General features: G+C 42.8%; 1 long non-coding RNA gene across 1 annotated transcript in view; it reads right to left on the minus strand.

Annotated features, from left to right (window-relative positions):
- Positions 1 to 3,629: 3,629 nt before the first annotated feature.
- LOC120400331 overlaps positions 3,630 to 13,591 on the minus strand; it is a 48,752-nt gene continuing 38,790 nt past the window's right edge. Inside the window, exons 2-3 of the long non-coding RNA XR_005595739.1 lie at positions 5,920 to 6,022; positions 3,630 to 3,683 (exon numbers count right to left, since the gene is read on the minus strand). This is a non-coding gene — a long non-coding RNA (uncharacterized LOC120400331). The remainder of the gene's footprint in view (positions 3,684 to 5,919; positions 6,023 to 13,591) is intronic.

Raw genomic sequence — 13,591 nt, forward strand, 5'->3', positions numbered from 1 at the left:
CCTGCTTTCCCTGCCAGTTCGGGACCTCAGCACCCTGTCTTGCTGAGCCAGACACTCTCTTCTGCTCCAACACAGACTGAGGGTCTGAATTACTTGCCCCAAAACTGCAGGTTTACCTAAAAGCAGCTAACAGAAGTGTCTTTAACACTCAGATGCCCAACTCCCAATGGGGTCTTTACCCTGTATAAAGCTTATACAGGGTAAACTCATAAATTGTTCACCCTCTACAACACTGATAGTTAGATATGCACAGTTGTTTGCTCCCCCAGGTATGAATACATACTCTGAGTTAATTAATAAGTAAAAAGTGATTTTATTAAATACAGAAAGTAGTATTTAAGTGGTTCCAAGTAGTAACAGACAGAACAAAGTAAGTCACCAAACAAAATAAAATAAAATGTACAAATCTATGTCTAATCAAACTGAATACAGATAATCTCACCCTGAGAGATGCTTCAGTAAGTTTTTTTTCCCTCAGACTGGACACCTTCCAGGCCTGGGAACAATTCTTTCCCCTGGTACAGCTCTTGTTCCAGCTCAGGTGGTAGCTAGGGAATTCTTCATGATGGCTCCTACCCTCCCTTTGTTCTGTTCCACCCCTTTATATATCTTTTGAATAGGTGGGAATCCTTTGTCCCTCTGTGTGTTCCTACCCCCTCCTTCTTAATGGAAAGACACCAGGTTAAAGATGGATTCCAGTTCAGGTGAATGATCACATGTCACTGCAAGAATTCATTACCCATTTGCCAGCACACAGGTATACAGGAAGACTTACAGGTAAAACAGCCATCTGCAGTCAATTGTCCTGGTTAATGGGAGTCATCAAGATTCCAAACCACCATTAATGGCCCACACTTTGCATAATTACAATAGGCCCTAGGAGTTATATTTCATATTTCTAGTTTCAGATACAGGAGTGGTACATTTATACAAATAGGATGATCACACTCAGTAGATTATAAGATTTGTAATGATACCTTACAAGAGACCTTTTGCATGAAGCATATTCCAGTTACATTATATTCACTCATTAGCATATTTTTATAAAACCATATAGACTGCAATGTCACAATAGGGTCATCGGTGGCTCTGTGTCTGCATTTCCCCCAGCAAGAGGGCTCCACCTAAATTGTAAAAGAACATGACAAATACAATATGGGCCTATGTTGCCTTTCTGCTTTTAACCCCCATCCTGGACCTTGACCGATAGGTGTATCTAAAAGATAGAACATGTCAGCAAGGTCTACATAGAGCACTTCACTCTGCTCATTCTCTTTACAAATCACACCCCTCTAGTGTTCTTTGCCATGCCATCTAGACAAGTCCTAAGTATTAGCAATCCCTTTAGACATTATTAGAGGGCAGGTTTTTTTTTGTAGAATTCACAGAAGTAGCAGATTCTGAGGGAAAACTGAAGGAGAGAGGGTAGTTTATGGATTAGTTTGAGGAAGTTATTCCAATCATAAGGAGTGACATGGGTGGAATTCCTGATGTGTGTGAGAGAAGTGGACTAATAGGTAATCAAAGCTGGCTTAATTAACGGAGTGGAAATGTTGATGGTTACTGCAATAGGATATACACAATCATGTAAGTAGATTCAGAGTTTGGAGGGCCTTAATGGTAAGGATAAGAAGCTTGAACTTGATGCAGTGTAAAAAGGAGCGAGACAGTAGAGAGATTCAAAGCTGTCTTGATGCCCAGAGCCATACTTTAGCTGCAAGTAAGTCCTTTTATTTCTATATGTATTTTCACTGCCTATCTGTATGAAGTGTGCAATAAAGCTATACATTTTTCTTTTTTTCCCATTCTTTTCTTAGCTTCAGGCAATTACATCTTTTTGATATCTTCTGTATTGGATTTTGTGAGAAATGGCTAATTACAGGCCAAGTCATCATGAGCAACAAAGTACTGGGTACTGATAGAAAACTGAATCAGGCTAGCAAAACTATTTTTATGACTGTTAATATATACAAATATTACAAGTGTCAAACATTTTCTCAAAAAAACACTCTAAAGCAATTCAAAATATCTATCTCAGATATTTTGATTTAACTCAAATTGTAAAGGACAAGATGATTCTTACTTCTATTTAACAGAAAGGGGGGCTTGGGGGTTTTTGTTTTGTTTTGTTTTGTTTTCTTCTTATGGTGCATTTTGTCTTCATTTATGTAAGGCTGTGTGGCTGTTTAATTTTTCCTCTCACTTTTTGAAAACTGCATATGTAAATAATATAAACAGAAAACAATGTTTATTAATGTGTAAGCACCAGATGCTATTGCTTATGAAGTGTTTGTAAAATAAAAAAATTGATTGAGAATAGTTCCACTGAAGAAATCTGAATTTATGGGAAAGGCTTCGAAAATCAGAACTGACACACACAGAGTATATCTACACTGCTATTAAAAACCTGCAGCTGGCCCATGCCAGCTGACTCAGGCTGATGGGGCTCGGGCTGCAGGGCTGTTTAATTACAGTGTAGACATCCCAGCTCGGGCTGGAACCCAGGCTCTAGGACCCTGCAAGGTGGAGGGTCCCAAAGCTCAGACCGTACCTTGAGCAGGAACATCTACAGCACAATTGACCAGCCCTGCAGCCCGAGTCCTGTGAGCCTGAGTTAACTGGCATGGGCCAGCCACAGGTGTCTAATTACAGGACACACCATCAGGTCTAAGTCTGTCAGGGATCAGTGACCTCGATGACATTGCTTAGAGATAGTCAGATTCGTTGCTAACAAACCCCCAGGTATGAGATGCTTCTTGTGATCAGATGCAACGTTTATAGTGGAAAAAAAATTGCCCTAATGACTGAAAAGTGATGAACTGTTCTCACATTAATTTGAAGCCATTGCATCTTAAAATAGAGTTTTATCAGCTTGACCTGATGCAGTGAAGCATTTAAGCACATGGATAGCTTTAAGCACAAGGTATCCCAATGACTTCATTCGTTCAGTTAAATAGGGGTTTAGGTGGGCTGAATTACATCCCTAATGTTAACCTCCACTGGGGACGGGGGCAGATTCTCCACTGCATTACACTAGTTTACACTGGTTTTATACCAGGGTAACTACTGATTTTATGGAGTTATACTGATGTGAATCCAGCATAATGTAGTAGAGAAACAGGACTTGCAACCAGAGCTGCCACCATTGAAATTAGACTGCCATGCTCCTATGACTGTTTGTTGCTTTTTTAAAAGCAAGTTATGTTATTTGTGGGTAAGTAGGTCATCTTCATAACAGGCCTGCTCTTCTGTTGCACAAAATGTTTGCAAATCTTAGGTTTTTATATTCTTCTGAAATCATCAAGAACAGTGAAAACTGAATAAAGGAAAGTGCAACTGTGGAAAAGTGGGGCAACCACAGCAATTTAAAAACAAATACAAACGGTGTTAATAGAATAAATAGACACACATCTTTACTGGAACTCTCCATCTTCAAGAACTAACTTTATATTGCTGAGTTAGAAGATTTTGAACTCACCAAAAACAGTTCCATCCTCAATTATGCAAATTTTATCAAAATTACATGGTTCCACAACTGGTATTGTTAATAAAAATAACTCTTGGTGCACCAATCATTGAACTTTAATTAGAGTCAAAAAAATGTTTGTAATATACACACCAGACTGTTTCACGCACACCAAACAGACAGTCGCCTTTTGCGTCCTCACAGTTCACTATAATGCCTGTAAAACGGGAGAGAAGGGACAGATGAGATTAAATTTTGCCCTTGAGAAAATTTACAAAAAACTCAGTTTCCACATGGAAAAAATAAAATGAATTTTGCGCACTAGTAAACAAGAACATGGATCAAAGCACCAATTTTTTGTCAAATAAGTTAACAGCTTTAAAAAACCTGGTATTTTAAAGGTAACTATATTAACACTCCAATAAATATGCACTTTAAATATTAAAGATTTGAGGTATGTAGTTTCTTTTCATCACTAAAATAATCTTCCCTGTGTAACAACAGTGAACAAAGAAGGTTTCAAATATATCCTCTAAGCAGCCCAGTGACTCGAGATTTTAAAAACAAATCTCTCCCAGATGTTCACATATCAAAAGAAGCAACACTGAATGCAAAAAGGGAAGTCCAGGTTTGAGCAGCTGGTGTTTGAAACAAAACCCCTTGAGTCAAAAATGAAATGCAAGGAGATATAGCTCAGCTATCTGAGAGAGCAGTTGAAAAAACAAACTTACCCACCTGATATTTCAGTTTCTGAAGTATAAAAATTATAAAGGTAAGTTAAATGTTTATTAACCACTCTATTGATTAGCCCAGATGCCAGTACTGTAGGCTTCCCCAGTGGCACCTCATACTTCACAAGCAGGGCCAGGGCTTTTGATGTTTGAAAGAAGTGTTAGGCCTGATTCTTCTCTTGCTTACCCTAATGTAAAATGGTTGTGACTCCATCAACTTCAGCAGCATTACCCCTGATTCACACCATCAGTGAAACTGAAAGGAAAATCAGGCCCCATAGCGTTCTTACTCTTATCACTGCACTCCAAACACTTAAATTCTGACTGAGATAAATTGTTCAATCTGAAAGCGACAGTGTGTGAAACAAAATTAGAAAAAAGATACTTTGAAGTGTCAGAATGTGGAATCCCTTATTCTCAACCGCCCTGAGGCAAAGGTCTTCAGATAAAGCAAATGTTGTTTCATTGCCCTATTACAACAAAACAAAAAAGAATAACCAGAAATGATCAAGGGGAGTCTTAGCACCTGCTACTGACTACTGTTTCTCATGGGACTGTTTATTTGCTGCAAACTTTTAAGCTTTACAGGAACACACTGAATGAAAAAACCCTGAGCTGACTGTTCATTTTATAACCACAAAAATAGTTCCTCTTGTCTATCTCTCCACAAATAACCATATTTTCTGAGACAATTGTTATAATAATGTAAGCCTTCTGCCAGTGACATTGGCAGCAATCAAGGGCTGGTCCTTGCTTTCCAGGGTTTTTCTAAAATTTAAATAACTCCAGTTTTAGCCCTCACCCAGTAACCTTGGAACATATGTATCACTCGGGGTGTCACTGACAGGCAACTTATTCCCCACTTGCCAGCACAGGGACCAAAGGGTTTTTAAACACAAAAACTTTACTGGGGAAAGGGAAATGACCAGGTAAATGCATTCAAGCCTTACTTTTAACAATTTCTGCCACTATTACTTCAATGTACATGAATCACAGTCCCAACCTATGTCCACCCCATAATAAGCATAAGCACCGGATGGAGCATTGTCACCTCCTCACTCACAGTTAGTTAGTCCCAAGGAGAATCTGGGTCTGAACTGTCTAGGCAAGCTGTGGATTTCTGCTGCTTGACCTGCTATAGAGACATTCAGGTGTGATGCTGGGTCAGGGAGGCCTCACCAGAGCTCCTAGGCAGATGGAGACTGGAGCTGACAATCCACTCTGATCTGCTCCCTCTGTAGCTGAAATAGCTGCTGTCCATATACTCAGCCCTCAATAATGAGGATCCCCATTCAGCTCTGCTAGGGGTCAAACTACCACTCCTCTCTGCCTTTGACTGATTAGTAGCTCTCATCTAAATATACTACCAGTGCTCTGCAACTGCTTCTCTGCTCTATCTACACCCTGAAGTTCTCAGCTAGGGACCAGATCAGTTGCTCCAGTATCTTCTCAGGATGAAGCTATATCTTCAGCTCATCTCTTTTAAAAAGGGAACAGTGATATAAGGGAACCTCCACAGACTCCATGTTTCTGTTTTTGGCTTTCCTTTTTTTGGCTAACTCAACCTCAGCAAACCCCAGTTATAGTCAGGGTGAACTTGAACCCAGTAATTTTCTAGGCCTTGCCCAGTTGGCTTTCACTAGAGTGATTTTCAAAATATTGGCCCCAAGTTCAAAACAGTGGTTAATATGTAGTTAATATGTAAATGAGGTACTGCCTTACTCAGTCGACTCCCTTGTTCCCCAGCAGATGCCAGCAGAGAGCTAACTCAGTCGCCGCCCTTTGTTTGTAGGCTTTGGGCCATAAGGTTTACAATCAAATGTACCTAGATCCGTTAAAAAAAATAGAATAAGTAGAATATAAGCACCTCATTTATTTCTATAGTAAAGAACAAGTTGATAATCCTAAAGGACATTTCTGAATCATTATTAGAGGTTAATATGTAGAGTGTCTGAAGCCACTCTGTGGATATAAAACTAGCTTTAAAATGATACTTTTACTTACACTAGAGCATTTTTATATGAATATAAACTAGGCAAACATAAGACTGTTTCTAGCATGTAGCCAAAAAGACTGCTAATAGTGAGGCCTTGTCTACATTAGACTGTCTTAGCAAAAGTATCAATATTGTTCCTCCCATTGGTTCAGCTCTACCAGTTATAGTAATAATAGGAGTGTCAATGTAGACAAACTGCAGGTGGCTATCCCAATGTTTTGGGTGTGTGCCAGTCCACAAAACACATCAGTTTTTTCAGGCACTATGGACCTCACTAGGTCAAGTTGTAGCAGCTCACACATTTAGCGCTGGAGGTCTTTGGTTCACTCCCCAGTGTGGTAGCAAAAAATTAACACAACATTGGCCATAGTGATTCAAATCAAATGTCCACATCACCCTATATCCTGTCTTCTGACGATGGCCAATGCCAGGTGCTTCAGAGGGAATGAACAGAACAGTTAACCATCAAGTGATCCATCCTCTGTTGTTCATTCCCAGCTTCTGACAAACAGAGGCCAGAAACACCATCCTTGGCAACAGCCATTAATGTAATAATCACATCTGTACTAAACCACTGTGTCATGCAGGCCTCCTCTGAGCAGATGACGACAACACAGTGCTTTAAAACCAGAAGCATCCTGGATCCTTGACTCCACTAGCACTCTCATTGTTGCTATAACAGAAGGGGGTACTGAGGCACAGAGAGACTAAGGCCCAGATTGTAAAGTATTTAAGACATTACTGCACTCAGCATTGCAACACCTGACTGAGTCGAGTCTGAGACTCATGTTTAAAAGGGATTTAGGCACTTTGGAGCTAATGTCTCATTCAGTCAAGGGGATTTAGGCTCCTAAGTGCCTACATCACTTTTAAAAATGAGACTCAGGCTCCTGAATCAGTTAGGTTATGGAACACTGAGTGCTACAACACTTAAATATTTTTAAAAATCTGTGCCGAAGTGACTTTCCCTGAGACACCAAGACATCTATGGTGACCAACAATTGAACTTGGGTCTCCTATAGACTACCCTACTGACATACTCCCAGGGTACAAGCTGGACTGATGAATAGCTGTGTCTCTTGAGTTCTCCAACCTGAGATACCTTTTACACTGCTTTACTGGTGAACAGCCACTCCTAGCCAGTAAACACACAGCCTCCAGCATGTAACTTGCTCCCAGCTACATAGTATTGAGTGCTACTAGCTAGCCACCCATGAATTACACTGCAGATGAACATCAGAAGATTTTCTAGTCCCAGACTTTCCTCCGGAAATGTGTGTCTTGTATTGCCCAGCATCTTGCTGAATAATGCAAGCTCATATAAAGTCCATCATTTTTTCAATGGAAAATAGTATGCACCAACTTCGTTATTCCAAATGGAGTTTCCCACACATTTTAATCCAAACACACTAGTTAAATAAAACAGTAGAACAAGTTTATTAACTACAGAGAAAAAAAAGAAATATTTTAAGTGACTACAAGTGATGAGGCATAAAGTTCAGGATTTGCTACAAAAGAAATAAAAGATAAAATACAAGCTAAATACCTAAATTAACAGGATAAGTGAACTTAAAAGCAAAAAGGTTTTGTCTCACCATATGTTTACACAAATCTACTGACTGGAAAGCTGTGCAGCCAGGACCAGCCCTCATTCAGTGGTGCTTTCTTTGTCTTTTAAGCATTGTAGCTGCCATGAGTAGAAAAGGGGGAGAGAGAGAAGTGATTTGGAAGCCTGAAAATTATTGGAATAACACTGGACTCCACAAAATCTGAGTTATTCATTAGTCTCCTTATATTATGCATGGGGAGAGATAGGTGAGGATGAGACCCACCATAGCCACCACACTAGGCAAGGTACAACCTAAACTAGACAATTTGAAAGGGAGGTGCCCAAAGCCCTGCCCTCTCACAGATTTAGGCACTTGAGTCCAGGCTACAGGGTCCAGTCTCCCTACTTCAATAACTAATTATTTATCCAAAGTGGAACAGCTTCAGCAGGAGAGATTGATGGAGCCCCACTTCAGATATCCCATTGCCAGTGGTTAGGGCACTCTTCATAGAGAGGAGGTGTCCTTATTTAAATACTTTCTCCCATCAAGATGAGGGGGATTGAACTGGGTCCCCCACATCCCAGATGAGTGCTCAGATCACTGAAAGTTATAAAGTGGGCAGTGATGGTGATTTGAATGAGGTCTGATCTTTTAGTGGGCTCTGAGCACATATACAAGGTAGGGCCCTGCAGAAAAAAAATAGGTGTTCCTCTGGTTCATGAACTGTGTTAGGGCTCAGGCAGCAGATAGGTGTCCTGATACATAGAGTGTGATAGCAGTATGTAGATCTAGAGGCAGAAACATAGGCACCTAGGGAATTTTACTGGAAAAAAAATAGGGGCCCAGAGAATTTAGGTGCCCATTAGACAGCAGCAGAGTAGATTTGGTAGATCACAGTGGTGTCTAAAAACAGGGACTTAGGTACCTAAATCCCTTTGTGGAACTGCTCTGTTGTCCTGGGGTTGTCAAGCAGGGGGAGTCCTCTATTTTTTCTATGCTCTCCTCTCCTCTCTCATTATTTCTGACAGCTCAACATTCAGTCTAGCCCTTGAACAGTCTTGCTGCCAATTCCTTTTGACCACTGTTCCCTCTACCCATATAAATAGCATATGACAGAAAGCTAGCCCTGCCAGACTCATATAGTGAGAAGCAATCTACCAGTTGAAATCGTATGAGGTTCAACAAGGACAAGTGCAGAGTCCTTCACTGAGGCTGAAAGAATCCCATGCACTGCTCCAGGCTGGGGACCAACCGGCTAAGCCTCAGATCTGCAGAAAAGGACCTGGGGATTACAGTGAACGAGAAGCTGGACATCAGTCAGCAGTGTGCCCTTGTTGACAAGAAGGCTAACAGCATATTGGGCTGCATTAGTAGGAGCATTGCCAGCAGATTGAGGGAGGTGAATATTCAGCACTGGTGAGGCCACATCTGGAGTATTGCATCCAGTTTTGGGCCCCCACCCTCCACTACAGAAAGGATGTGGACAAATTGGAGAGTCCAGTGGAGGGCAATGAAAATTATTAGGGGTGTGGGGCACATGACTTATGAAGAGAGGCTGAGGGAACTGGGGTTATTTAGTCTGCAGAAGAGAAGAGTAGTGAGATACCAGCCTTCAACTACCTGAAGAGGGGTTCCAAAGAGGATGGAGTTAGGCTATTCTCAGTGGTGGCAGATGACAGAACAAGAAGCAATGGCCTCAAGTTGCAGTGGGGGAGGTTTAGGTTGGATATTAGGAAATACTATTTCACTAGGAGGGTGGTGAAGCACTGGAATGGGCTACCTCAGGAGGTGGTGGAAACTCCTTCCTTAGAGGTTTTTAAGGCCTGGCTTGACAAAGCCCTGGCTAGGATAATTTAGTTGGGGCTGGTCCTGCTTTGAGCAGGGGGTTGGACTAGATGACCTCCTGACATCTCTTCCAATCTTAAACTTCTATGAGTCTATGGGTATGTCTACACTACAAGAGTAGTTTGATTTAACTTAGGTCGAATTTGTGGATTCGACCTTATGAAGTCGAATTTGTGTATCCACACTAAGGACACTAATTCGACTTTGTGAGTCCACACTAACGGGGCAAGCGTCGACATTGGAAGCGGTGCAGTCTGGGCAGCTATCCCACAGTTCCCGCAGTCCCCGCTTCCCATTGGAATGCTGGGTAGAGCCCCCAATGCCTGCTGGGAGAAAAATGTGTCGAGGGTGGTTTTGGGTAACTGTCGTCATTCAACCGTCACTCCCGCCCTCCCTCCCTGAAAGCGCCGGCGGGCAATCTGTTCGCGCACTTTTCTGGTCAGTGACAGCGCAGACGCCACAGCACTGCGAGCATGGAGCCCTCTGCGATCATTGCTGCACTTATGGGCATTGTCAACTCCTTGCACCTTATCGTCCACCTCTTCCACAGTCAGCTGATGAGAAATCGGGCGAGGAGGCTCCGGCAGCACAGTGAGGACATGAAGTGTCAGAGTGGCACAGACCTCTCACAAAGCGCACAAAGCTCATAAAGCCGCGCACAAGCGACCAGGGAGCTTTGCGAACAGGGGCTGCTAACAGGGAGTTTCGCAAGGGAGTTCTCCAGGTGAAGGAGGAGCTAATACAGCATCTGTGGGGTAAGTGACTGTCTGTAGTGTGTGTTTGTTTGTGTTTGGGGGTTACTTGCTGTGTGCTGAGCTTGTGTGTGTCAGTCTGTTTGTTTGTTTGGTTGTTTGAGGGACCGTGTACTCTGGCTGGCAGTTGGAGGCAGGTTTGAAAGCTCGAAGCCTCTGGTAATTGGTTGAGCCTTAATCAGTGGGCGGGGCATTCACTCAGGCCAGGGCTTTATAAAGCCGCGCACAAGCGACCAGGGGCTGCTAACAGGGAGTTTCGCAGGGGAGTTTAGAAGGGGAGTGGGAAGGGAGTGGGAGCCCCTCACCAGCCCTAACCCCATCCCCGTGGGCCCCCCCTAAAACCTATAAACCGAACCACCGTCCAAAACTACTTTCCGTAAACCACCCTTTCACTAACTAGGAGACAATGCAGGCAGAAGCCCAGCAGCAGAGTGGGGGCTATCCAGTTTATTGCACTGACTGTCGCATGTATGATTACCTGCCCTGTGGGCGGGTGGCATATGTGTGCAGTCGGTGCAAGGAGCTCCTGGCCCTGTACGGGCTTTGGAGGCCAGGGTGGTGGAACTGGAGGAGCTGAGAGAGGCAGAGAGGTATGTTGATGAGGCTTTCCGGGACACTGTAGAATTGTCCCACCTCCGCTTAGACAGCTCCTGTGCTGTTGAGGAGGAAGAAGGGCCCAGGGAAGTAGAGCAGTCGATGGGAGCAGAGGGAAACCTTCCCGTAGTTGGGACCCTCCTTCCAGATGGTGTTGGGGTTGCCTCTCGCACTGAGGTTGCCTCTCCGGGGGAGGGAACTCCAGTTTCTAGGAAAAGGCAGGTGTTAGTAATGGGAGAGTCGATTATTAGAAATGTAGATAGCTGGGTCTGTGATGACCGGGAGAACCGTATGGTGACTTGCCTGCCTGGTGCGAAGGTTGCGGATCTCTCAAGGCATCTAGATAGACTTATGTGTAGTGCTGGGGAGGAGCCGGTGGTCGTGGTACATGTAGGTACCAATGACATAGGGAAGGGTAGGAGAGATGTCCTGGAAGCCAAATTTAGGCTGCTAGGGAAGAGACTGAAATCCAGGACCTCTATGGTGGCATTTTCAGAAATGCTCCCAGTTCCACGCGCAGGGCCAGGTAGGCAGGCAGAGCTGCAGAGTCTCAATGCGTGGATGAGACGATGGTGTAGAGAGGAGGGGTTCACGTTCATTAGGAACTGGGGAAACTTCTGGGATGGGAGGAGCCTATACAGGAGAGATGGGCTCCACCTAAACCAAAGTGGAACCAGACTGCTGGCACTAAACATTAAAAAGGTTGTAGAGCAGTTTTTAAACTAGGAGATGGGGGAAAGCCGACTGCTGCAGAGGAGCGTGTGGATCGGACACAGACTTCTCTTAGGGGAGAGTCTGATGATAGAGAATCTCCAGGTTATAGTCGGGAGCAGAGGAATGAGAAGTATAATGTAAGGGCCGGATCAGATGATAAACAGTCATATAAAAAAGAATCTGGCACATCAGAAAAAGGCAGGCTAATAAACAGGGAGAAGTTTTTAAAGTGCTTGTACACAAATGCCAGAAGTCTAAATAATAAGATGGGTGAACTAGAGTGCCTTGTGATCAAGGAGGATATAGTTATAATAGGCATCACAGAAACCTGGTGGACTGAGAGCAATCAATGGGACACAATCATTCCGGGGTACAAAATATATCGGAAGGACAGGACAGGCCGTGCAGGGGGAGGAGTGGCACTATATGTTAAAGAAAGTGTAGATTCAAATGAAGTAAAAATCTTAAGCGAATCCACAGGTTCCATAGAGTCTCTATGGATAGAAATTTCATGCTCTAGTAAAAATATAACAGTAGGGATCTATTATCGACCTCCTGACCAGGACAGTAATAGTGATGATGAAATGCTAAGGGAAATTAGAGAGGCTATCAAAATTAAGAACCCAATAATAGTGGGGGATTTCAATTATCCCCATATTGACTGGGAACATTTCACTTCAGGACGAAATGCAGAGATAAAATTTCTCGATACTTTAAATGACTGCTTCATGGAGCAGCTGGTACGGGAACCCACAAGGGGAGAGGCGACTCTATATTTAATCCTGAGTGGAGCGCAGGAGCTGGTCCAAGAGGTAACTATAGCAGGACCGCTTGGAAATAGTGACCATAATACAATAGCATTCAACATCCCTGTGGTGGGAAGAACATCTCAACTGCCCAACACTGTGGCCTTTAATTTCAAAAGGGGGAACTATACAAAAATGAGGGGGTTAGTTAGACAAAAGTTACAAGGTACAGTGACTAAAGTGAAATCCCTGCAAGTTGCGTGGGCCCTTTTTAAAGATACCATAGTAGAGGCCCAACTTCAATGTATACCCCAAATTAAGAAAAACAGTAAAAGAACTAAAAAAGAGCCACCATGGCTTAACAACCATGTAAAAGAAGCAGTGAGAGATAAAAAGACTTCCTTTAAAAAGTGGAAGTCAAATCCTAGTGAGGCAAATAGAAAGGAGCACAAACACTGCCAACTTAAGTGCAAGAGTGTAATAAGAAAAGCCAAAGAGGAGTTTGAAGAACGGCTAGCCAAAAACTCCAAAGGTAATAACAAAATGTTTTTTAAGTACATCAGAAGCAGGAAGCCTGCTAAACAACCAGTGGGGCCCCTTGACAATGAAAATACAAAAGGAGCGCTTAAAGATGATAAAGTCATTGCGGAGAAACTAAATGGATTCTTTGCTTCAGTCTTCACGGCTGAGGATGTTAGGGAGATTCCCAAACCTGAGCTGGCTTTTGTAGGTGACAAATCTGAGGAACTGTCACAGACTGAAGTGTCACTAGAGGAGGTTTTGGAATTAATTGATAAACTCAACATTAACAAGTCACCGGGACCAGATGACATTCACCCAAGAGTTCTGAAAGAACTCAAATGTGAAGTTGTGGAACTATTAACTAAGGTTTGTAACCTGTCCTTTAAATCGGCTTTGGTACCCAATGACTGGAAGTTAGCTAATGTAACGCCAATATTTAAAAAGGGCTCTAGGGGTGATCCCGGCAATTACAGACCGGTAAGTCTAACGTCGGTACCAGGCAAATTAGTTGAAACAATAGTAAAGAATAAAATTGTCAGACACATAGAAAAACATAAACTCTTGAGCAATAGTCAACATGGTTTCTGTAAAGAGAAATCGTGTCTTACTAATCTATTAGAGTTCTTTGAAGGGGTCAACAAACATGTGGACAAGGGGGATCCGGTGGACATAGTG

This window comes from Mauremys reevesii, linkage group 3, assembly GCF_016161935.1.
Source record: "Mauremys reevesii isolate NIE-2019 linkage group 3, ASM1616193v1, whole genome shotgun sequence".
Lineage (NCBI taxonomy): Eukaryota > Metazoa > Chordata > Testudines > Geoemydidae > Mauremys > Mauremys reevesii.